The 24554-nt window shown below is 43.1% G+C and overlaps 2 long non-coding RNA genes across 5 annotated transcripts in view; both read right to left on the bottom strand.

Moving 5' to 3' along the window:
- The window catches only part of LOC142063708 (uncharacterized), a 47351-nt gene extending 43358 nt beyond the window's left edge, over positions 1-3993 (bottom strand). For all 4 annotated transcript variants that reach the window (XR_012662840.1, XR_012662839.1, XR_012662838.1 and 1 more), the window contains exons 1-2: positions 3868-3993; positions 1488-1651 (exon numbers count right to left, since the gene is read on the bottom strand). This is a non-coding gene — a long non-coding RNA (uncharacterized LOC142063708). The remainder of the gene's footprint in view (positions 1-1487; positions 1652-3867) is intronic.
- A 15540-nt stretch (positions 3994-19533) lies between these two features.
- On the bottom strand, positions 19534-23942 carry LOC142063555 (uncharacterized). Its single transcript, XR_012662808.1, has 3 exons — positions 23717-23942; positions 23448-23588; positions 19534-22736 (listed from the first exon to the last, which is right to left on the bottom strand). It is a non-coding gene; the product is annotated as an uncharacterized LOC142063555 (long non-coding RNA).
- Positions 23943-24554: the final 612 nt, after the last annotated feature.

The raw sequence follows: 24554 nt of genomic DNA, 5'->3' as shown, positions 1-24554 counted from the left end.
TGAATGCAAATCCTGCAACACTTATAGGCCCAAACAATGGTCGCCCTAAACACTAGGGCCTGGTATTTTGCCACAGACAAGAGAGAGCTTTGATTTTTTGTGTTTCGATAAGGCGCAATCTGGGTGCCTTTATCTCAGCTGTTATATTTAAAGATGACATTCTAGCCTTGCAGCCTTGCCTATTGTTTTGACCCTGATTATCTCCAAATGTTGTTGTTTAGTCAAACTCACCAGTTTAATGAAAGGCCTGCTCCCAATTTAAGGAAAATTATTTAAATGCAGAGTATCCTATACACTGCGGTTTCGAGAAGAACTAGGCGGTTAATCAAAAGTTAATTGTATAATTCTCATGCAGATTAGGGCCTCTTGCAAATGAATCCCAGGTTGTGATTATTAAAAAAAGGGAAAGTGCTGGAGTAATGCACAAGGGTCTCCAGTCTGGTAAACAATCAGCTAAGGTTTAATTTGTGGTAAACAAAGTGCTGATACACCAGGGGTCTCCAAAGGAGACAAAAAGGTGAAAATAAATTAAAAAACAACATACAGATATGATCTTTTTGTTTTTAGGCATCTTTCAAAAACACAGGCTAAATGAATAAAAAGCAATCCATTAATATTTACTGGCAGCATCCTCGCAATATGCAAATGATAGCGGTCCTATAATTACGCTCCAGCCCTTGGACAGGGATCCTGATCACGCAATGTCGCCATCACCTCCGATAAATACCTATGTGGTGCTCCCGCGTAAAATAAACGGCTATAATGAACAGTTTGATTAATCACAAACTGTTTCTCTATATGCCAGTAAAGAACCTTGGCAGAAAAGGGCACGAGCGGTACGTTTATAGCCTATACGTATGCTTTGGAGCTATCTGTTTGAGCAAAGGAATTATCTAGTAGCGATGTTTTCCACGCCAAAAAAAATCATTGCCAAGTTAGAAAAAAAAAGTCAATCTTTAAAGCCTTTTATATCGAAGTGGTGAAAATTATACTGACTGAGCTGTTTTCACTAGTTACGGCTACTGACGATGAAAAGTAGAAGTGACGTGAACGCAGTTAGGGGAAAGTCGTGTGTGACTGCAAAGCCCACTGCTGTCATGTGGGATACTAAGAACCAGAAATACTTGCCTGCCTGCCCAGAATTAGCCTATTATTATCTTATTTTTTTTCCTGATGACAGTGCGCTTGGTTCCATGAAAGACAGACAAAAGCAGCGCGCCTAGACCAAGACACGAGCTGCCGTTGAAGCCCTCACCCGGCGTGGGCAGACGGGCTGACCACCGCCCCCCGTGCAGCCACCCGGATTGGGGGGCGCTTCTGGAAGGGTCTGCATTTCAACGGGAGCGGGGTCTCACGGGCAGTCGCACCGCTGGCCCCCGGCCCTTCCGCGCTCGGCGGCGGGGAGGGGGGGCCAGCCCCGCTCCGCCGCTGCCCCACGGAGCCGGCCGCGGCAGCTCCGTCCCGGGACGTGGGCGCTCGGTACTTACCTTCTCGCTCTTCACTTCGCAGAGGGAAGCTGAGCCGTAATTTTGCTGTGCAATGAAGAGACTTGTCCTTTAGCTTTAAATTAAGAACAGGATCCTCAGCAAGATAGGGGTGACTTAAGCAAAAACTTCGCAGCTGGCCACGCTCAGGCAGACCGAGCAGTATCCTAGGAGGGAAAAGAGGCTCATTTATGTTTGAAAAGTTATATTTATATGCACACAGGCACACAAATATGAATACATATGCATCTATCCATGTATATATCTATATATGTATGTACTAAATCATAATAATAATCTACACAAAGCAGATTTTCAGGGAGAAACGGCACTGCTATGACAGCGGTCACCGTCAGACCCACAACAAAAGCATTAGCAAAACACTCTGGAGTGGTATCGGAATTTGGCTCAGCTTCTGAATGTGTGAAAGTAACTGTGGAAGCAGGGACGTAAACAGGGATTAACTGCAAGGAGCTGTCACTGTACCTTCAGTAATGAAACGCTGTCACCAGCTACAGTTTCAAGAAGAAATGGATGCAGCACACTTCTAAATACTCAGAAATCTTAAAAAAATATAGTAATCTGCAACATATCAGGGTTTAACAGTAACCATCGTAATATTTTAAAAAGATTATTTTATATAAAAGATTACTACCAAAGGTAGCAAGCCTCCTGCAGCTTGTGTTGCAGCTTCATCTGGAGGTGACGGCACTGCTATTAAAGGCAAACGTGTTTATTCCTAAGAATCAACAAATCTGTCTCTAAAGGGAGTTTTATTTCTTTTTTACAGTATTATTCTTACTTACATCATTTTATTTCAAAGGAAAAGGAGGAAACATGTTGCCTTACAAATAAAAGCCTGGGATATCTTAATTGCCCATCACTAACTTCAAAAAAAAAGTTCAGTGCAATATATGTATATCATTCGGATCATAATAATTTTCCAGGGAGCTGAAGTCTGTCCGAAAACATTTCAGAACTCCACTGCAGTATTAATATATGCATCTATGGGGGCTCTTGCAGTGCACTGCAATTAAATAACTCCGTAGCAGAAATCTGCTGTGCCGGGTGCTTTTCACGGGGTTCGTCTCGCAGTGACCCCTGCAACCACATCTGCAAGTCACCTGCGACTATCTGCCCCCTTCGTATTATTTGCAGGGTTTTGCTCTACGTTCGTCACAGCAGAAGCAAAGGAGATCCCCTGCAAAAAGCCAAAAACCTGGAGCCTCGATACTGGCTCCCAGGGCTGCAGCAACAGGCAGGAGCCCCAGGGTTGTGCCAGGGGGTAGTTTTAAAACAACCAAGGAATATATAGATACCATTCATAAACGGTGCATTGCTTCAGACACACAACACCTACTGCACACAGTTTGGGAGTATTGTTTCTTTTAACAGAGGAACCCCAGAACAGTGGAGACCTTTAAATAGCTCTGCCCGGGGTGCAGGCAAGGGTAACGTTGACTTTTCACATATTTCAATCAGACCATCGCAGATACCTAATAAATCTTACATCAGAGAAAGACTTTTGAAACTAAATTGTTCAGTAATATGCATTTTCGATCAAAACACGAGGGAGACTTTAAAAATTTACCGTGCATAAATAAAATATTTGATCTTTCCAATTCTTATTTTCCAAACCCTTACAGACACTTCATACTAATATTGACATTAAACTTCAATATTGGTGTAGGAATGATAAAACAGAACTGCACGCTATAAATATTTTAATAGGATACAGTGGGAGGTTTCCACAAAAATAAGTGTTTTCCAAGAGGTTCTTGGGATCAGTTCTCTACTGGCACGATCTGCGAGCGCATGGGGGCTGCTCCACGCCCGGCGGGGCGCCCGCAGCCCTGGGCAGAGCTGTGGCAGCTCGCACGGGCCCGCAGGCAGCTGGGGAAGCCCCCGGCCATACCAGGGACCAGCGCTGCGGAGCAGCGGCCGCCTGCGGGCAGCGGCCCGGCTGCAGGCCGGGGTCAGGGCAGCAGCCGCAAGCGCTGGTCCGGGCTGCGTGGTGATGGACGGCCATATGGATGGCCTCAAGCTGCGTCAGGGGAGGTTTAGGTTGGATATTAGGGAAAATGCCTTCGCTGCAAGAGCGGTCAGGCCCTGGCACAGGCTGCCCAGAGAGGTGGGGGAGTCACCGTCCCTGGGCGGGTTCAAAACCATGTAGACGTGGCCCTTGGGGATGTGGTTTAGGAGGCCTGGGGGTGTTGGGTTGGGGGTTGGACTTGATCATCCTGGACGTCTTTTCCAGCCTTAATGATTCTGTGATTCTATGACCTTAGATGAGCCTGATGCAACAAAAAGGCACATCTAGAGGTCAACATCAGGTTTTGGGGCAATGTTTGCTAAAGCCTTCAAGAACCGAGGTAGCTCCTACCTCGCCCAAAGTGTTCGTGGTCCTCTGCTGCTGTCTGGCTCCGGGTGAGTCTGGAGAGGCTCCAAGGGGTCCCTGGCCACCGGTTTGGGGCTGCAGCCTTCTCCTCAGTGGCAGCACACACAGCAGAGCGTGGGAGCACAGAAACAAAAAATGCCCTGTGGATGCGTGTCTCTGATGGGGTCCTGTCCCACGCAGCCAGGGCCACTGCGTCCTTACTCGCCAGGTGAGCTGAGACATCTACACAAAGCCACAAGTCTTGCTAAAGCACACATTAGACGCCTGCTTAGCGCAACAAGTGAAAACGCAGTCTCCGTGGCACGTCTTACCGTTTCTACAAGAATGTTACGTATTTTGTTGGCTTTTTCCTCTTTTTTTTTAAGAACATTCAGTTATTTACATTTAGGCCTCCTCTTTTTTCATTGTGGGGATAAAAGCACACGATCAGAGCCAACATCAAAAAATAGCATCTAATCTACAGGAAAAACAAATTTCAAATAATTAGAGCCAGGTTGCACGGGAATCGTTACAAAAATCAATATCGAGCACGACTACAGTATCTACAAAGTACCAGATGGTCACTAGTAAAATAAAGAACGTGAGAATTAAAACACTATCTTTCAGGGGGGAAAAAAAAAAAAAAAAAAAAAAAAGAAGATTGTGAGTTTTCCTTGGGGGAAGACAAAACTAATCAAAATTAAATTCTTCAATTTTGTTATGAGCTTGTTTTGCTAATCAATATGTGAGCATAAAGGCCGGGCTGCAGGGTGAGCAGCGTGTCCCAGCTGGCACGCATCCGTGCGGGGAGCTGGCCGGGGCTCTGCTCCGCTGGCTGGCCTGCACACACGCACCAAGAGCTCCTCCTGCCTTCACATGATCGGAGACACCTAGTTTTGAGCTACACAGCCAGTGGATTCAAAGCAAGATTTTCTCAAAATAGATGTTTGAATAGGACATAGCATAAGGAGTAAATTAAGAACTGAAGGAAGTAATCGCAGGCCGTCTTCTGGTGTATCTCCTGGGCCAGGACCAAGCCACCAGCGTCCCCTGGCCACATGCCACCTCTGTACTCCTGGAGCCCAGACGTCTGCTCTTCCCCAGCCAGAGCAGGGCTAATCGAGCCACCTCGGTAGCCTGTCCTCCCCATACTCCCCATTTCCACCGCTCTTCAGCACATGGCTCAGGTTATGGGGTCTTCCTTCTTAGAGCAGGAAGGCTGGGAGGTCTTTGCAAAGGCATGCAGACATTTCTCTGGTTGTTTCATGTGGTCACATCTAAAACATCCACTTTGAGCAATGCATAAAGAGTGCAGGCTTTTGGACTCAACCCAGTGACAGGAAACTCTGTACAAAAACACATTTTAAAAAAATGAATTCAGGGTCTTATTTAGAGCTTAAATTTGTAAAGAACTCCCGAGTCTTATGCAGTTATTTCTAGTGAAGCTCAAGTAGTTTGTTCCCCAACTAACCTTGGATAACAAAATAAATTGAAGAGAACGCTTCTCTCATCCTACTGAGAACTCATTTTTCACACCATGCATGTAGGTACCCTACGGCATCTACCAAGGGTTTTCTTTTACCAGATCTTCCTTCATGAAGCTGAAAAAAATGGGGGTTTGTCATCTTTGACAGCCTTTCTGGAAGTGTGTCCATGTGGTGAGTGCTTCTACCTTGGAGCCTAATTAAAGTCCCCATTAAATAAGCGATTGCAGCCACCACCAATCAATGAGTAAGTGTCTATCACCATAAATATTTAGAGATACATATCGCACTGCTACTACTATTGCATGCTTTTTAGAGTGAACTTTTAAGGTACAATAGGAAAGTCAATGAGCAGAAGGTGGAAGATCAGTCATCAGCGGACGTATTCAGAGCACGTGGCGGTAAAAGCATCTTGGCCTGCCGAGGCTTTTCTGTTTGGTTTTGCTTGGCCTGTTTTGAAGTGATTAATATTTGCAGCTACGCAGGCAAACAAATGTCAGACCAGAACTAAGCAAGCCTACAGAGGCAGAATTTAATTGCTAGTGGCAAAGAGGAAGGCCCCAGACGGGGACAACTGAGCAAACAGCCGCGGCCGCCTGAAGGCCATGGACAAACCTACCAAGATCATCGGCTCTGCAGAGCACAGCGGCACAGACGGGGAGTCTGGGAGACCCTGGCCTGGACTGCAGGTGGACTCGGACCACCTGCAGACCAGTGTCGTAACTAGAGACTTAGTAACTCCAGCCTGGAGTTTAACTGGTGGACTTCCCTTCTGCTTGACCTGAACGGAGGCCCAAGATCAATGACGTTCTTACCTGTGGTAAGAACGTGCCTGGTGGATGGTGGCTATCGATAGAAAAAGCCATTCACAGCAAAATCTGATTCTGGGGAGACGGTAGTGAAGCATGCCCCAGAGCTAGGGCTGTGGAAGGTGGCCAAAAGAAAGCTAAGCAGCACATAGTAAAACCAGAAATCATAATTCTTGCCTTATCAGTTACCATTGGGTCCTTTTTAATTCTTTGAAGCCTATGTGTGGCTTAGGGTTGAAGCCTTCTGCAATCTGCGACCTCATTTACAGGGGATCACACGTCAATATGATCAGTTTGGATTTTCAGCTGGTTTTGTTTGTGCCTCGATACCCCTCCGAGCTGCCTGAACCAGCCAATATTACTGTTATTTCACCTAAGGAATAACTTCACTACCTGGTAATTAAGAGGGGGACAAATGGAGGAATGCTAAGCACGCTCCCAATACAAATTGGACATATTTATAATGGAGTGAGATCATTTTCATTATGTTATATTTATGTCAGGTTTTAAGGCGCTGAGGTCACCTATGCAAATACCCTTACTATTAGCTTAAGTGCAGAAAACATGCAGAGGCATTAATTTGGTAATTTATACTCTTCCATGAATCAGTCATACAAAGAGTCAATGGTTGTATTTGTCAACGTCAAGACCGTAGAAAAACAGGTCAGACAGCAAATATAAATTAAAATTATAAAGCATGCAGTGATAAATATCTTGAAGACGACCCTGTTTTGAGTTGTACTTTCTTTCTCCCATCTCTTAGATACCAGCTCAGTATTTCTGCTTTCGCCACAAAACTTGAAATGCTTATAAGCTCATACAAAATGAATTCGGCTGTGTAGCTTCATGGACGCTATACTTTGTGTAGCTACCTGCAGAGGAGTCATATTTCATCTTTAATTCATTTCAAATAAAGTGACTGCATGACATCACTCTGACATTTCCTAAGATAGTAACAGCTAGCTGATGTCACACACTTTCTAAGTAAATATGTCAAAATATATTAGCTAATATTTTTATCTGGACAGCTATCAAATTAAGTCAACAGAAAACAAACTAGGTTGAAAGCAAACATTTCCATTTTTACAGTCAGTCTCGAAAGGGAAAGAACAAATTATTTATAACACTGCAATTTTTACATGCAGGCAAGACCTTTCTCTTTAGACTTTAGGAAAAAGAAAACAAGGAAAGTATTACAAGCAAGCTTATTTTCAAGTCTGCACAAATTCCAATTTCATAGGTGTACAAGCCAGCATTCCCAGAAGGCCGTGATTCATAATTCTGTCTAGAAATGGGCTAAGTATCACTTGTTGTTTTAATGTGAACATTGTGAGAGCCTGGGAAAAATACCAGATTGCTTTTTTCGTTGTTGTTTTCACAGAGACAGGCGCTGTTTCTGCCTCTCTCATCCCGGTCCCACTGTGAATCACACTGGCACCTCTCAAATCTGCATTTCACCCAAGCCTAAAAGGCAAATGGCAGTGACTTTGCAAGCCTAGAGAGACTCATTCAGAAGAGTTTGAACCTCTGTCACCCAGCTTGCTGCAGCTTTAAATAATAAATAACATGTTTTCCACATTATTGACACATTTGTCATACAAACCGAAGGTGGCAGAGAGCAATGCCCACCTCTGTCCCCACGAGCCTCCAGGTCCCCATCCCCGCCTGTTGCGCAGCGGTGAGATCCAGCCCCAAACCTGACACCGGGTGGAAAGCAGCTACTGCAGTTTCATCTGCATATTATTGTTGGCTTCGTGCCCGGTTTTGTTTCCAAAAATAAAGCATACTAGAGTCCTTTACGCTTTAGGAGGAATATCCGATGCCATGGATAGATGGCAGCAACAGCGACAGCAAAGGGGGCAGCTCGAGCCGAACCACAGCGGTGATTATAGTCCTCATAACCCAGTTGCTCTTAATGTTCTCAAATTCCTGTGGGGCTGAAATGTTCCATGTTTGATCTCCGCCCAGAGGCAAACAGTCAGCTCTTGGAAGAGTCAACAGAACCTGTTTTGCTCTCTGCAAATGTTTACCAAAAAATTTGCTTTAGTCCCACAATCAAGAAACGTTCACATGCAGTTCAGCAGCAGAGTATTTTTGCCTGTTTCCTAGGTATTAATGGCTCTGAGGAACAAATGAAGTTTGAAGGAAATGATCCTTCTAGATTGGGAACTCCAATTCTAACAAGTTTTTTCAGAAAAATAATTCACAGAATCACAGAATCACAGAATCCCAGGGGGGAAGGGACCTCAGGGATCATTGAGTCCAACCTTTCTAGGAAGAGCCCAGCCTAGACAAGGTGGCCCAGCACCCTGTCCAGCCGAGTCTTGAAGGTGCCCAACGTGGCCGAGTCAACCCCTTCCCTGGGGGGATTATTCCAACGGTGACTGTCCTCACTGTGAAAAATTTCCCTCTGGTGTCCAATTGGAATCTCCCCAAGAGCAACTTGTGTCCATCCCCCTTGTCCTCTCCATGGGACTCCTCTAAAAAGGGAGTCTCCATCTTCTTTGTAGCTACTGGTACATGATGATGAGATCCCCTCTGAGCCTCCTTTTCTCAGGGCCGAACAAACCCAGCTCTCCCAGCCTGTCCTCGTATGGCAGCTGCCCAGTCCTTGGATCACCTTGGCGGCCCTTCTCTGGACCCCTTCCAGCCTGGCCACATCGTTTTTGTACAGCGGGGGCCAGAACTGTGCACAGCACTCCAGGTGTGGCATTTGCAGTATTGGATTTTCAGCTAGGATTTTGATTTAGGTCACAGCTGTGAGCACTGGTTATTCAGTATTTCACTTAAATTGTTACTTATGCTAAAACATACAAATATTTAGGCCTTTCAAACAACAGCCGAGGGAAGAAGTGGGAAGTACTACCACCGTTTCTCTGCAGTCTTTTGCAGGGCGAGATCACTCTTTATCTCCAATGAGACTAACCAGATTTACCTGCAGGGAACTCAGCGCGTTTTACCGAGACCACCACACAGACCAAAGCCTCTCCTGCTCCGAAGGCACGGGGAAGCACACGGTGTGTTTTGCAGAAGGGATCTGTAGAACTGCCCTCGTGTTAAGCACATCGGCGGGCTGCTGCTCTCCGCTCCCAGAAACGGTTGTGCCCAAAGAGTTTCCTTTGCAATGGATAAGTAAAAAGGAAAGAAAAAGACCGTTAAAATGCAAAATGATATTGTGCTAAACTTTGCTACAATTTTATTGCAGTAAACTCTGCTGAACTGAATTTTATACTGAGGAGATATCCCCTAGGAAACAGATGAAGCTTGAATGACACTGAAAGAGACGCCTGTTAGTCAATCGGACCAGCACAACCACAAATTTTACTTAATGGAAGTGTGTTTAGCTATTGCCAGGCATTGAACCAGGTATTAAATACGGAGAAGTTATCCAACCTTTGAATGCACATTGACAAATAAAGATTAAGAGATTTCCTGGGTATTCAAGCGAGGTTGGTCACAGGGAACCAAAGTTTCAGAAACACCAAAACCAACAGCTCTAGAAGCTTCAGTGTTAATTTTCAGTTCTCTCTAATTAGAAACAAAAGCAAAATACTATGCAAAGCTTTTAACTGTATTTATGGATTTAAAAACTAGCCAGTCAGTCTGTGGTCAGGAATTGCAGGGGTAAGGTTCTTCTAGAACTGTCCCAGCTCTCCCTTCTTTGTATTTTTTTTTAATTGCCTCTGCCAGATAGTCTCTCTTGATATCACAAATCCTTTGTTAAATAACACGAACATAATGATTCATCATCACGTACACAGAAAACAACTTCATAAATCGTACTGCCTAGCCACACTTGTGTAAAATTCCTTATTTTCACTGGGGTAGCCTAAAAAGTGCAAACAGTAGGTGGAACGGTTCTGAATTTACCTCAGAAATGTCTGTTTATGGTATCACAATTTTGCTACATTTGAACTAAGTGGGGAATTACGACAGAAAAAACAAAATACTTGCTTGTAGCGAGTCCTTTGATGAGAAGTAAGTCCTGCCACAGGTTAACAGCCACACATGACGCCAGCATAGCCTTCTGTATTTCTGGCAGTTGTTTTTCTCAACCACTTTTGATGTTGAGCGCCCGCGGTAACGGCTTTCTGCACGTCGTGCCTGACTCTCCCACGCCACGGAAGCGGGGCCGTGCCAGCGATGCCAAAGGTTGCGCTTGCCTTGGTAGCATTTCAGTTATCCCCGGCCATTCAGTGTGTTTTAGTTGGCCATAACCAACGAGTGCCGGTGGGCTCCTGACACAGAAACCAGGTGTTTAGAACAATAAAGCTGAAGCAGGACAAACACAGTTTTGGTGCTGGCTTGTAGGCGATGCTCTAACACGTTGCTGTTCTGTATTTTGTCTAATTTATGAGGATATATTACGAGGATCTCATCTTATACAAGGGCATGAAGATGCTACATATGGAACCAACTCCAGAGCATAATTTGATGACTGTAATTGTCCAGACCTCACAGCCCTGCAGAGGATCAGTGATGACAGCATCACTGTAGCTATTTATTATATTAGAAGCCAGGTCCCACTTTTATTCCATGAATTCCTTTAGAGTCCCAAAGCTGCTCTGTTTTTGCTATTTTCTGCATAGTTCTATCACTGACTGTGCCATATTTTGAGATCACAAAATTTGTCTGTAGGTCCTATTCCTGCATTTAGGCCTGTAAGATTGTTCAAGGCTCCTTTTACTTGGGAGAATCCAAAACAAGAGCTAAGTTTCATATGCTAAACTCGGACCAAGCCACCAGGCCATGCAGGCACCAGTCCTCGCACAGCTGCCTCGTCTGTGCGCGGCAATGAATTTGATCAAATTTGATTGTCACCTGGCATAATGGAATAAGTCAACAATATTTGCCAAATTTTCTGGGCACTCATGTTTGTACAGAGGTTTAGAGAAGCCTTTGGCCTCTATTGATAACCAAGGTTTTATTTAGCACAACAAAGCTCACACGTCAGACCGAGACTTTCTGGAGGAGTCTTTACAAGCAGCCTTACTAACAAATAAACAAGGTGATTTTTTTCTTCGGGCAAAGGTTTTCCTTCAGTGGAAGATTCATGGGTGGCAGAAAATCACGTGATCTATAATAGTATAAGTTCAACAAAACAAACATTGCTCTGAATGCTGTAAGAATTCTACTGAATTGTGTACATACAACATACACACACGAAGTTATGAGCTTGACTGCACATAAATACATCTTTAGAAAGCTGCTACAAACACTAGTCTGTGTTACAGGCTCCCCACGAAACAAATGTCCTTATTCAGCCTTTTTGCTATGGAATGCACTGGGATTTTATGGGTCTGGTACAAAGCCTGCTGGAAGTCAACCCGTTGACTTCATATTGCTTTGAATTAAACACATCTTGACCTAAAGCACCGACTCTTACTGTGGATTGGCCCCTGGAAATGCATGTTATTTTATCCGCTAACCACAAAGAAATTAATTCCTAGTTATGTATAAAATTCCATCTCCCTCTCCCGATTTTTCCATTTGCTGGTACTTATCTGCCATTGTGTTAGAGACAATGCACGGCACCGCGCAGAGGGCAACTGCTGCATAAAGACGGGAACCTCCACAAAAGCAAATGGAAGTCCAGACCTCAGGCTTTTTTGGCTCTGAAATGCTGAGCCTTTTGTAAGCGATCTACTGGCCCCAGGGTATGTTTTGGAGCTGAGGTGCATGGAGACTTCACTTGGGAAGAGGCGATCATACCCTAGGTTATCCCTAGATGATGCCTGAACAGTGTCATTGTAATGAAGACACTAGAACAGGGGTTCATAACAGTGAGTATTTTACAGGAAACTGGACACATTTTTTCAGCTTTAATATAAACCAATACACCAATTTTCACTGTTTCTTTGAGCATAATCCTGAAGTGACACTTTCCACTACTCACAAGCACAAGATCATAAACTGTTCTGATGATAGTAAAAAGTTTCATCAAGATTCAAAGTTTCAAAAGATTCATCAAGATCTGCTACTATTTTTTAATGGGGTTGCTCAGGCTTAATGGAAAATAGCTGGTGAAGTTGAACTATGGAGTATTGTCTTGACACGTCAATAAACTATATAACCCTCAGGCCACAGTTAATCTGGTAAGGTAATCCAGCCACACATTTCACGGACTCAGGTTCAGACTTCATCGATCTAAACAATCATAGACCCATCACTGCAAGTGGGACGACACAATCCCGTTGACCCAGACCACACGCCAACGTAGTTCCACAACACCACTAAAACAAATGTTTGTGTGGCAACATGTTAGTGCACAATACTATAAATTTTCTCCTCTGTTCCTCTCAAAAATTTAGTTCTTGATACTGTAACAACCTTACCAAGCATGCCGTGTTAGTCAGGAGTTCCCACGCACGTGCATTTGCAGAAAAATGAATTCTATGTAAAATGAACTTATTCGCTGACAAATAAGTCAACATTATTTTTGTAGTTCAGGCTGCCTAAATTGTTCTTTACGACATCAGACCAAGATCTTAGCAGATTCACATATATAGCAGCTTAGAGAGATCTGTTTAGACAGATCGAGCTACTTCCCTCCATTTATCTTTTCGCGCTGTAGAACCTTTTTCCTCCAGACTAGGCTTTATTTCCTGCCATCTCCAAACACTGGAGTGCCATATAACACTGTTTTGTAGGTTAGAGCTTGCTAGATATAGCACCAAGATTCAAGACCCGAGGCGCAAAGCATCACAAAACGAGCACAAAGCATTAAATATCAATGCCAAAGCGCAGGAGGGCAGGAAGGACAGTGAGCTGCCGAAACACAAGGAGGGGAGAAATATTCCAGAGGGAGATGTTCTAGTTATGCTGAGGAGAGCACGGCCGGTGGCGAGTCTGTCCTGTGAATGATCTCAGCCTTCACCCAGCTTTTCTCTCCCATTTCTTTCCGGGCAGCACTTTGGGCATCATTCTCGAAGCCACACAGTCTTTACCAACTTCTTCATAAGTCACCTCTACTCAATCTGCTTAGATGCAATACACAGGACAGAAGAGTCTCCATAATAGCACCTAGTTATGGTCGTAAAACCTTTGATTGATTCCTGACTGACCAATCATTTTGTATAGCTGCAAAAACTGTCAAGTCATCTGGTCTGATTCTCATTTGGGTGAACGTGGAAACAGTATTTTTTTCCTGAAGCTCTCTTCGGAGCCCAAAAACAATTAAAACAGATTCTTTAAAAGATACGTGTTTTACTGACACTCATGGATGACCAATATTTTTGAATGTTTAAAGAAACGTAGCTTGTAGATAAAATAAAGTGATTGAAAATTAAGTTCTGGCCACAGAAGGTACCACACTGCATTTTTGCTACTGCTTTTGAACAAGCGCCAAAGTGCAGCTCTCTGGAGATGCGCCCTCAATACGTGCTCAGAATCAGTTTTTAGTACATTGCAGCAATGGACCGGACTGGAGCAGCTACAGCCTATTGTGCCAGCCTGTATTTTGGGCAGGCTTTAATCTGAAGAGCCGCTCAAGTGTTGTGTAACTATGTACATTAAACTCATTATATTTTTGATAATATATGGTAACTCCCTATTCACAGCAGCCACTTTTCAAAACTGTGACTTGACTATTTAATTATTTTGAATAGCAAAGGATGCAGAGTCTGCATCACAGACTGACAATATTTGAGATCATTGTACAGAATAAAGTCACGTTAAATGACAACTGTCCTCTGAAAGCCTCTGTAGCCTGAAAATACTGTATATGTCACCGTTACTTCATTTATCCCTTGCGTATCTACTTAAAAAAATAAATACCATGGGGAAAGTGGGGTAGTTTTTATATTTCACTAAACCAATTCATTATGCATTTGTACTTTAAAAGGTCAAACGTTTGTAAGTATTGAAAAACAGGGAGAAATGGAGAGAGAAGGATTGACTTGTGTTGAAAGAGAGAAACAGAAGGGCATTGGTGACCTGACCCCATCTTCACATTGGCTTTTCAAGGCAGCAACTACTGTCTACTTACTCTTTGGCTCCCAAATGTACGACGGCTTTTTCCTGTGATTCCACCCTCTCCACAAGTCCTCAAGGAAGAGCAACGGAGTTATGAAACCTCTGCAAGCAAAAAGAAGGATGTGGTTATTTGCCAAGCCTGACAAAAACACCTCTTCCTTCCCGCTTCCCCGGAGTCTTCATGCTGTTCACAGAATTTACTTCCCTTCTACGTGATCCTTTGCCCCAGGAATACAAAGAGATCAGGCTCTCTAAGCATGCCCACTGTGACTGCAGCTGACAGTCTTCAATCTTTATTGACTGCTAAAAGCAAGGCTGGGGAGGGGCCACTGCAGCCATGGTTCAATCCCCTGTTACTGAAATAAAAACCTTCTAGTAGAAATTCCATTTAACAGGGATAAAAGAGAGATAGGAGGAACTGTATTAGCAACTCCATTCAACCGCACGTCTGGGTCTTCTCTTTCTCTGAACTCTAACCTAGGCTGAACTGTAGACAAGGTACCTGGTACCTCCCCAGAGAAACACAACAACTCTCCCCTGAAGAACTTAGAGCCAGCTTTGAGCCGGAGGAACCAGACTTGGAACTGGGCTCTGAGGGTGCCTATCCTTGCAATGAAGCTCTCAGCTTTCTCCCAAAACTAGTCCTGAATGAAAAACCTGCTAGGAATAAGCAACCTGATGTATTCATCTGAGCAAATTATGTACCCCTCGAATAAAGCACATACCTGAACATCACCAATATCACCCAGAAAAGCTAGACGCATGCAAAAATAACTTAAGAAAAGCTTTAGTCCACTTGAGTCAAAGCTGGGGAAAGACCATATGTGACCAAAATGTCATCAAGGAGATAAAAACGATCATAAAGGAGGTAATTTCAAGGACACAGATAGGCCTAGGAGAGAAAAGAAAACATTACTAGCTGCTGATTTTCAATGTTTTCTCCTTTGCTGGGCATCTCAGAGGAAGCAGGGCATGAGGCAGCCTCTTCACAATATAACTGTCAAATATAAAAAGGACTAAGACGTCAGCATCAGACGTAATCATCAGCGATGATTACGAAAATTACACAGCAATAATGCTTGCAGCGTGCAAAAATCTGAAGTGTAAACACGTATGAGCGTTGAACCTCTGGGTGGCAAAGATGATTTACCGATAGACAGAAGTGTATATGATAAATAGCAATATAATAAATGCAATATAAAGAGAATGGGTACAGCCAGACCACACTCAGAAAAAGACAAAATGGTTATTGAGATTTTAAACAGCTACAAATTACTGATACCCCTTCAGAAAGTGGATAAGCTGAGCCACATGATGAATTTCTTCACCACTTAAGTAAAGCTAAGGAAGGGAGCCCTACCATATGGATATCCTATGCTTTGGCTGACTGCTCTCTCTCTCTCTCTCTCCCCTGAATGGTCCCTGGCAAAGATTCAAGCTGAGCATCTAGAAGTAGGGTTCAGGGTATAACATCTGTCTGTAGTGCTGTCATGGGAGTTTGGAAAAGAATGAAAGGATGATGAGTCGATTGTCCAAGAAATTTGTCACTTTTAGAATCAGTACTGCTCGTCCCGAGCTGGGTTATCAAAATGATGTGGCCCGAGACCTGCGTGAGCCTCCCAGTGGTCCTGGAGATTATAAGAACTGGAAAGAAGACATAAAACAATGCCAGGGCCTAAGACAGGGTAAAAGCATTTGGCAGCAAGCCTGGACTTGCCTTCTCCCTGGAGAAGATCTGTTGGCACTTGTACTGGGAAGTGATGAACAAAAGTTTCTGCTTGTGCAGCATTTCCAGGGCAGAGGCACTGAGAAACCATGCTACAGGAAGGACTTGCTATAGAGCGTGTTTCGGAGCTCCACAAAGGATGGCATTTGAGATTTGATGTAAAATTGACTCTAAAGTCCAAAGACAAATCACATTCTAGCACCGAAGCGACAACCTCGTTCCTTCGGTTTCTGCTCATTGCTGTAGTATGGGAGTGAAAGCCCCTACAGCCTGCAATCCCAGGGACCTACAGGGAGATCGTGTCAGGGGAATGCTGCTGGCCCCTGGGAGAACTTAGAGCGAGCTTTCTGTTGCAAGAAGACAGCAATTAACAAACTTGAAGTTCCCAACTTCCAATTAAGATATCTGTTACGACAGTTGTAGCTGGCAGAAAACATATATTATTTCAAGGACATCATATTAAAAAGGATAGGATGTCAGGTGGAAACGCAGATGGCCTTCCCAGAGGTAACTGCATAAATTCCTGCTCCCGATGGAGCTGTAGATGATGTATTTTGACCACTCTCTAATCCAGGAGCTGAGGTGCACTGGTCAACGCTGCTCTTGGATGTCTGCCTCCCCTCTCGGCTAGAACTGTGCAAGAGCAGGGAAGCTTCACCAGTCTGGCCTGTCAGCCTGTTCAAAGGCACGTGGATCGTGTCAGGATGAGAATCATTGCAAGGTGTTTTCCGCAACTTAATTTATCACAGAGACACACATACTTGCGTCCACACCTTGTGCGAGGCAGCTGGAAATTGGCTTTCCAGAAGTCTCTGCATTGCTCCAACTGTTCCCCTATGTGCTCATGATGCTTCAAAACATGCTCTGCTCCTCAAAAGTCAAAAGATTCTCAAAAGAAACTAGATTAAGTAAATCTGAAGACTTGAAAATTAGTCTGGCCAAACCCCATCTCTCCAACTTCTTTGGAAATTGATGGGTTACTACCAATCAGTTTGGTACCAGTACCCTGGTAAAGCTGATACCTAGCAAAAAACCTGCTTTTCACTTTCTTGGCTCTGGTACGGCGACATTCAGTCCAGAACCTCTGCTAATGTGGACGTGGTGGTAGGCACTACTAGTATCCCCCGCTCTTGGAGGTACACACGATATGGGCGCTCCCAGAGCCAAGGCTGCGCTTTGAAGACTTAGGTAAATATTTTAGACTCGTCAGTGCTGGGGATGTTTCCTGCTATTGGAATGAGGTAATTGATTAAGCAACAGAAGAATCTTAAAACCGAAAGATGGCACAGGCAGGAATTTGTGTTGTAGAAATCTAAACTCCTGTGCCTGCAGCATCAAAAAAAAAAAAAAAAAAAAAAAGAATGAGGGGAGCATGTGTAGACAAGTATATGAAGAAGAAATAACCAGGTTCAGGCATCCCTGCTGTTTTCTTTCATTTTCTTCTGAGCAGAGGGAAATCTTGTCAACTCTTCCCACACTACAGGAGAAGAAGAAAAAGAAAGATATTCAACCTCCTTCCCAATCCAGGTACTTTATGCTGAACAGAATCACTGAAGATAACCCTGAGACAGGATGGCCTTGGAGACACATGATCTTTCCAAACAGTTGGTGGGCGGTCATAGAACCATCAGAAGAGGTCAGTGATGAAAGAGCTGAGTGGAAAGTCCAGTGCCTGCTCACCTGGAGAAGACAGACAAGGGCTGCCGATGTGTCTTACCTGTTACTTACTGAGCTACTGATGGTAGCCAGCCCAGCCCAGCCTTGCACTGGGGTGATAAGAGCCCTGGGGAACAGCTGTCCTCTTTGGTAGCTCTGAAAGTCCTACTGGCTCTTGGCTTTCACAGACCCATGAAACAAGATTCCTGGCCTCAGCTGAAAGAAACTACTGGTCTGGGCTCAACTGAACCTCTGGGAAAGAAATAACTTAGGATTCCAAAAAACCCCAAACGTTTGATCCAAACCAGAGAGAATATATAAGAAGATTCAATAGGTGATGGTAGTATTAAGGAAAAGGGGGAAAAGCAACCCTTTATTGAAGGTAAACTGAGAATTTGTGGGGAGAGGAGTCACAAGAAGCCAAAACAGTCAATATTTAGAGTTGAGCTCTGTCCTGGCTCACCATTTAGGAACTTTCTGAACTTTCACTTACTTTCCTGAAAGAAAAAAAAAAAAATCCAAATAATAAAGCCTGGGTTTTGATGATGAAGAGTATGTCTATCTAGACCTTAATATTAAAAAGGGAACATGCTTTGTTTGAACATTACAGACGTTGGCATCTGCTCAGCGGCTTATTCATTTTTAACCATAGCGCTCTCTATCGCCAGCTCGGCGCACTTTCGTTGGACTGATGCCGACGGTGTTACCCCAGGGCGAGCTTGCCCCACCGCGCTGCGCTGCCTGGTGGCCGTCGGTGGCCAGATCGGCTTCTTTCCATTTCCAACAAGATGTGAAAAAGCCCTTTATAGCTTAGGAGGGAAAAAGCCCTGCCAAACAGTAAAATTTGTCCATCTTTATTGCAGAGAGTGCTTTTGTTCAGGAAACCATGGTTTGCTGTCAGCTAACATGGATTTCCAAAATTAGGTATGTTTCTGTTTTGAAATCTGTGAAACTACAAAGATCTCCCATCTTTAATTCTGGTTTTACACAGAGGGGTTATTTTTAGGCATGTTCACCGCAAAACCTGACTTAGATTTCTATCACTTCCACTTCTATCAAAATTGAAGCCAATACACTGCATAAATTGATGCAACTTTGGAACTGAAACGCTTTACCTAATATGTTCTAAATGGAACGGATAAGGCTTAAAGTATCATTCTGTGCCTATTTGAAATATTCAACCAAAAGGTCAGAAATCCTATCTCCAGATGCAGCAACCTCATGGGTAGATTTCTGAAGACGGGGAATGTATTTTGGGTTTGTTTGAGAAAGGACATTGGAGACCAGTGTAGGGTAAAGTTACATGTGAGGAAACCACTAGAGTTGTGCTGGCACTAATGGACTTGACCAGGGCAGCTGGCAGTCCTCATCCCACCACGCTGAAAGAAACAGACTAAGAACAAAAATATCTGCTATAAAACAGGATTTTACCAGAAAGAAATGACAGGGCAGGGGGGAAAAAAAAGTACATATTGTTTGCAGGCAGATGCCAGTGAGACAAGGACTTCAGAAGAACAGAAAGCAGCTGTAAGTGCTTGACTGTTCTTAATGCATAAATGCCTGTAACAGCTAAGGGCTTCTTGGCCAAAAGAGAAAGGTGAGAGAGTCTACGAAGAATCATATCCTACAATCTTCCAATAAGATTAGAAATACTATAACAAATACCCCATTCACATTTAAACTGCTTCATCTTTTCTAAAGCCAAATCCGTCGTTAATGCACTCAACACTAGCAAAATTGTATCAACATGGTTCATACCGAGTCCTTCAAAGGCGGCTTTCCTCCTATTACAGTCTTTTTTTAAAATATAAGTACCTGTGGGCAGAGGAGATTTTTTTTCTTACCTGACAAGAGTAAACGCTTCTAGCTGAGGCGGCTGTAGGCACAATTAATTGCAGGAAGTCTGTTTCACCTGATACCTGTATAAATCACAGATTCAAGTACATGTATTTTTAATAAGTGTACCTTAAAAGCACAGATAAAACAAGATCACCTCAATATTTCAAATGTAAGATTATTAAAGGTTTGATTCTATTTCTGCCTAGACTGAGCTTTGCTGAGTGATGGGTGTCTCTTGGCACCAAATACACATGAAGCTAAAGGGAAAAAATGTCAGGAGAACAATAATATCATCTGAAGAGATGGTTCCAGAGAAATGTCTGTGCAAGTTTCCTGTTGCCACTCCATCAATGCCCCAAGCAAACCAAAAAGCTCGTTTGAGTTTTGGTGTTCATTTTTAAGTCTTCGGTTTTATTACTTATTTTGTTTTTGTTTGTTGTTTTTTTTTTTTAATTAGTTGATTTTCCTACTAATTTACAGCAGGACAGTTTTCATGTATATCTATTGTATACCCAAAAGCAGTTAAACTGCCCATAGTCAAGTATTTACAAAATCACGTGCAGATAATAGATAGCAACTGCTGACACCAGAAAATAACCTGAAGCAGGAGAAAGATGAGTCCTGGTGAATGAAGGTTACTGAAGAGATTAATCTAAGAGCGGTAGTTTAAGTCATCTAATGCCATATTTTCTTTTTGAGACCTCTCACTAGGACAAGAATGAGACCTATTTCTTTCACTTCTCATTCACATTTTCAGCCTTCTTCAAAAGATATTTACTTACCTATCTCAATACGATGTCATTCTGGAAAGGCATTCACATAAACCATTCAAGGGAAGTCATTCCTCTGTATAAAAAGAAAAGACATGCTTCAATTCTGGGCAACCAGTTAATCTGCAAACCAGAACTGCAGCTCTGCAAGATGCTGGGCCCTCAGCTCTCACCGACTTCAGTGGGCAACGACGGTGTCCCGCACCTTGCTGTTGCAACCACAAACCCTTTCCCTGCACAGTAAAGCACCTACGAATTACGTACACGACAGGTACTTCCTCCTACATTAGGGCCAAATGAAAAAAGTTTCTTCTGGTAATGTGCAATACCCCTTGCTTACCCACTCTTTTTCACCTCACGATACAGTAGCGCCTTTGATGAACAGCAGAGCATTGTTATTTAGTCATGAGCAATGATTTAGTTGCCTCGCTGCCAGAGTATATTATACACCCAAATACACATACTTTGAGTAGGCAGTAGAAGAAAAAAAAAACACCTTCCCTTTTGCCTTCTTCAGTTTTTCATGCTAATTGTCACGCTCGTACAGCCGAGAGATTACATCAGGCGGCGCAGTGCTGGAACAGCTCTTCCACGCTGTTTTGCCAGTACACTTCAGCCCTGCCCTTCTGCATCCCTGTTATTCCAGCCTTTGCCCTCTCTTGAGCAGACGCTGCCAATTGTGCTAAATTGGGTAGTGGTTTTGGAAGTGAACAAATTGGGACTAGAAAAAGACCCCAAGCTCATTTTCAATTTTGTTCTGAGCGCCTATTTGAACTCAAGTAGTTAGGAAAGCAATAAATAGGCCAGGGCCATAGGGGAACAGCACTTGATGTACATTTGGGTCAGGGGCTACCACTAGGGTTTCTTTAGAAATCCAGATGATATTATGTTAAAAAAAAAAAAAAATCAAACCACGAAAAAGTTTTGTATGGAATGTTTTGGCTAGTCACGCACGCAAGACTTACTTATATACTACAATAACAGCGCAGTCAGCACCGCAAAATAGATAAAAATTGTATTTAGAACAAAGTTTATTTCACCCAGGCACTTACACACAGTGAACTTGCCTCCCCAAACGTCTCAGCTTCCATTTTCAAATGGGTATTCTACACTTTTACAAATAATTACTACGGAAAGACAGTAACCGATGGAGGCCTTACACCTTTAGCAAAATCATATTTTAGACTGCAATAAGTCAATAATGTTTTAATACCAAATTTCAGTCTTTATCATTATGATACAGATCCTTAAACTACAGTCCCCATTATATTATCCAACGTTATTATAGTTCCATAATTAAGCAAAATAACAAATCCGTCTGTCCCTTTTTTGTTCTGCTGCCTTGTCCTTTAGGTGACTAACGAGGAACACAATGCTGGAAATTATGTTATTTTTTAAACACAGACTTTAATTATCATTCGGAGTTTGGTGAGCTATTTAGCTCAAGTTCGGTTTTAACTGTCTCGTATCCAGGCCATAAAGAGTTTGTGTTAGGATGGGCAAGGCTGGAGAAATGATTCTTGTCTTAGACCGAGGGCGATCAGGCGTAGGTGCCGACACACTCCCTGGCAGCAGGGCTCGCCGGCTTCAGCCCACGGGGTGGACATGTAGTGGATTTGCTTCCACAGAAACTTCCTCACTAAATTTTCATGAAAAAATATTAGTAATATAACCTTAACGTCTTCATCCGAAATTCTTGGAGCATCAAGAACAAGGCTCAGGACAATAAAATGTCGCTATCACAGATATATCCGGGTTATCACATGGGACAACGTATTACATGAGCTGAAGGTACACGTTCTAGACGTGGGGTGAGGATACAAGTTTTCCTTGTATCTTTGCAGAAATATTAAAATCTCTTTATTTTAGAGGGTTTCACTTGCCTCTTTCTGAAAGGACCTTTTCATGACAATGCACAATTACCAGCACGTGAAGCAGCTTTATGTTCACTAGTGTCACGTCTTTTGAAAGAACAAAGGGGATACTTCGGTATTCATACAAATATTTGATTAATGTAAACAACAAGCGACTGTTATTTATCCTGACTCCTTTCATGCCTTCACAGTAGGACACTGTTTATTATTGCTCACTTTGGAGCAAAATAAAATTATAAAATAGCTCTTCTAATGGAATGAACCATCCAAAGAAATGACAGACGAATACAAAAAGCCAAGAAACGTCCACCTTTGGCATTATGGAAACAACATCCTCCTCCCTTTACCCTTCAGGGACATCCTGATGTTCTTCATTAAACCTAAATTTTCTTCCAGGAAGAAAATAAATCTCAAACTGTTAACAAAATTTGTAAAAGTAGTAAAATCAGTGGCATGAAAACTAATCAGAGGTGCTTATTCTCATCTTCTTCCAGGTCCTGTTTGTATCACGTCAGCGGTCTGCTTGCAGCCTTTCATGACAGAAAACACGCACGTTGGATTAGAAAGAAATTAGACAGGTAGTTCAGGAAACAAGGATGACAAAGCTTAGAGCTACATTACTAAACAAGGCCAGAAAGGTTGGTTTAAAAAAAAAAAAAAAAAAAGAATTTTTACCAGCAGTGCAATACATGGCAGTAGGAGGGCTCCGTGATGGGTTGCCAGTTCGGTGCGCAGGGAGGAAACTGCGGAACGGTAGTAACAAGGGTACATAAGCAAATTGCTCCATAGCCAGTGCACACACTAAACTTCCATATCAGAGTGAATCTCATAAGCCTTGGAATAAATCTAAGAAGTCATCTGCCAAGGAACTGCCTAAGTCCTTCTTTAAAAATGGGACATAAAGTTAGAAGAGTCTGTCGGTATCTGCATCAACGTTATTGGTTGGCATTCAAAAAGTCAAAGGGGACCCTGAAAAAAATGGAGACCTTTTGTCCCAACGTACAATCCCAACCCCGGAGGCAGGTTGCCATGCTGGTTTTAGACCTACGTGCAACCCTTTTATCTAAATAGAAATAGTTTTCGTTACATTAAATGTAGACAAGCACCAGGTTCTAAAGCCCAAAATGTCTGTTAACTGATGGGTTTCATTCATGCTTATTACAGTGAAATAAAACATCATAAAGTTGTGACTTTTTTATTAATACTTTTTTTTTTTCCTTTTTTTAAATTTTTCTTCAAGAAAAGCATCTAGTCAGAAATATTTCCCCGGGTTCTACGTAAGTAGTAGAAAACCGTGAACGGCTTTCTCTCCAGCGCTCGCCCCCATGGGGAGACCTCCAATGACTTTGTCAACACAACTGAGCGAATATGGAAAGCTGCTTCTACATGTTTACCTTGGTAGCATTACCGTAGTCTCTGAGGATAACGTACGCTGAAGAGAAAGCTGAGCTCACCTTGTCAGACCCTTGCAACCTGCAGTCAGAAGTGGCAGGAGCTCTACTTGTGGCACGGTGCGTGCGGGGGGCGCAACTTCTGGCGCCTCCCAGCTAGCAGGGCCTGCCGAAAACCACCTCCTCTGCTTGATAATACGGGCTCTGCGGTATGCAGAAAGCAAACAAAAGGTCACAGAGCAAATACAAGAAGTTTTGGCCTAGACTGACAGCCAGCACGTTCCCCGCCGTGTACGACGCAGGGGTAGCAGAGAAACGGCATAAAAACTTACCGAGGTTGATAACTTCTTCCTAGCGATGATCAGCGAGTGCCGTGGCAGTGGAGAAACACCTGTAACGAGACCTGCCGTGCCCTTCATTCGTAATGAGCGTAATAACAGAGTTACAGCAAGGTAAAACTAAAATATCATTATTGCATGAAATACAGTTTGTGGTTAAGCAGAAATACTTTGGAAAATCACACCTTTGAACAATCAAGAGCACACAGGATGCACTGGTAAATATTAAACATTTTAAGTGGTACTACCCAGTTCTAATAACACAAAGACACAAAATTTGGAGGAAAAAAGGAGAAATGAAGACTTTGTTACCTGTTCCTACAGGTATTTTCTGTTTCTCTGCATATGAGCAGAACGCTTCATTTTCACTCTCTCATCTTTTTGTGTTTTAATTTAAATTTCAGTGTCGGCCAATTAAAAAAAAAAAAGGATAAAATCTAATAACTTCTAATCTTTTCTGAACGTGGACACTTATTCATTCAAAACTAACTTACCTGAAATCAGGTTATGTGACAGAAAACACTAAAACTCACTAGCACTCGTCTGCAAGTGTCCTGTTCTCAATGCAGCAGTTGCGTGACTGAGGCCACGTCAGGATCCAAATGAATTAAATTATTTCAGTTTAACAAATCATTGCACGGACCACCTCCACGTAAATATTGCATGACTGGTTACCCACGGCATCTCTCAGTGACTCGGACAGAATTAACCCTCATTATTTCTGAAACACGCTGTTTAAAATGATTTCTAGTAAGGGCTATTATGTGGTCCTGAGCCAGCGTAATATACGTGTATTTTGCACACTGGAAAAGACTCGTCCGTCTCATTCCCG

This window comes from Phalacrocorax aristotelis, chromosome 12 (assembly GCF_949628215.1).
Source record: "Phalacrocorax aristotelis chromosome 12, bGulAri2.1, whole genome shotgun sequence".
NCBI classification, from domain to species: Eukaryota; Metazoa; Chordata; class Aves; order Suliformes; family Phalacrocoracidae; genus Phalacrocorax; species Phalacrocorax aristotelis.
The sequence above is the reverse complement of the archived record's forward strand: the minus strand, read 5'-3'. Positions and strand labels throughout refer to the sequence as shown.